Source organism: Callorhinus ursinus, unplaced genomic scaffold (genome assembly GCF_003265705.2).
Source record: "Callorhinus ursinus isolate GAN/ISIS: 27379988/994484 unplaced genomic scaffold, GSC_fseal_2.0 scaffold14, whole genome shotgun sequence".
In the NCBI taxonomy this organism is placed as follows: Eukaryota; Metazoa; Chordata; class Mammalia; order Carnivora; family Otariidae; genus Callorhinus; species Callorhinus ursinus.
The window spans coordinates 44,052,576-44,053,756 of NW_027397076.1; the positions used below are offsets into that span (position 1 = coordinate 44,052,576).

The 1,181-nt window shown below is 42.8% G+C and overlaps 1 pseudogene; it reads left to right on the forward strand.

Annotated features, from left to right (window-relative positions):
* The first annotated feature begins 300 nt into the window (after positions 1-300).
* On the forward strand, positions 301-611 carry LOC112832567 (small nuclear ribonucleoprotein F pseudogene; annotated as a pseudogene).
* The last annotated feature ends 570 nt before the right edge of the window (positions 612-1,181 follow it).

The window sequence follows — 1,181 nt, forward strand, 5'->3', positions numbered from 1 at the left end:
TGGGGCCAAGCATGCCCACCCAAAGACCCGTCCACTCGCCTGTCAGGTGCCCTCCCACAAACCCACAGGGAGACATGCCCATCTGCACACCTGGATGTACACAGATGTGCCTCCAGTGTAATCTCCTCAAAAACTTTCATGTCCTATAATCTTAATCACAAGACTCCACCCAGCCTCCCACTGAGAAGCCTGAAAAACCTCATTCACCTTGCTTCTCACTGTCATATCCAGGTGGACACCAAATCTAAGTTTTGCCCCAGAAATGACTATTAAGAATGTATTCTTTAGGCTACTCCAGTCATGAGGGATGGACGACAGCTGGGTCGTGGCAAGTGGCCTGCAGCATTTGCCTGTCGTTGCAATGAGTTTACCCCCTCAATCCAAAACCTCTCCTCAACGGACTAACAGGAAAGCCAGTAATGGGGAAACTTCCGTGAGGAATGGAGTACAAAGGCTACCTAGTACTTGTAGATGGCTATATGAACATGCAGCTCAAAAACGCGGAAGGATACATAGATGGAGCGTTCTGGACATTTGCGTGAGGTTTTAATAAGGCGTAATAACGTCTTTTATATCAGGGGTATTGAACAAAAGGGGAAATGAGAGAATAGCATCTTTTGTGGTGAATTTTATATACATATATATATACTTTTAGGCAATAAACATGTTTTTTAACTTGAAAAAAAATGTATTCTTTTTCCATCTTTGTTGCCACTGCTTTTCAATGCAATCTTGCATCATAACTCTCCAGAACTGTTGCAAAAGTCTCCTGATTTGGGGGGCACCTGGGTGGCTCAATTGGTTAAGCGTCTGCCTTCAGCTCAGGTCATGATCCCAGGGTCCTGGGAGTCTCCTTCTCTCTCTCCCTCTGCCGCTCCTCCCCGCTCATGCACTCTCGCTCTCTCTCAAATAGATAAAATCCTTTTTAAAAAAAGTCTCCTGATTTTTTTTCTACTTACATTTCCTACATTGTTTTTAGAGAATCTTCATTAAAATTTTTTTCTTTGGATTTAGAAAATAAAGCTGATTATTGCAATTCAACTTTGAAAACCCCAGAACTCTTATTTCTAGATGGTCATTGAATGAAGATTCCAACTTTTTGGTTTGGCAAACAAAACTCTTCACAATCCAGCCCACTTTACCTTCCAAATCATCTCTTCCTCCTCTGCTGCCCCACTGAT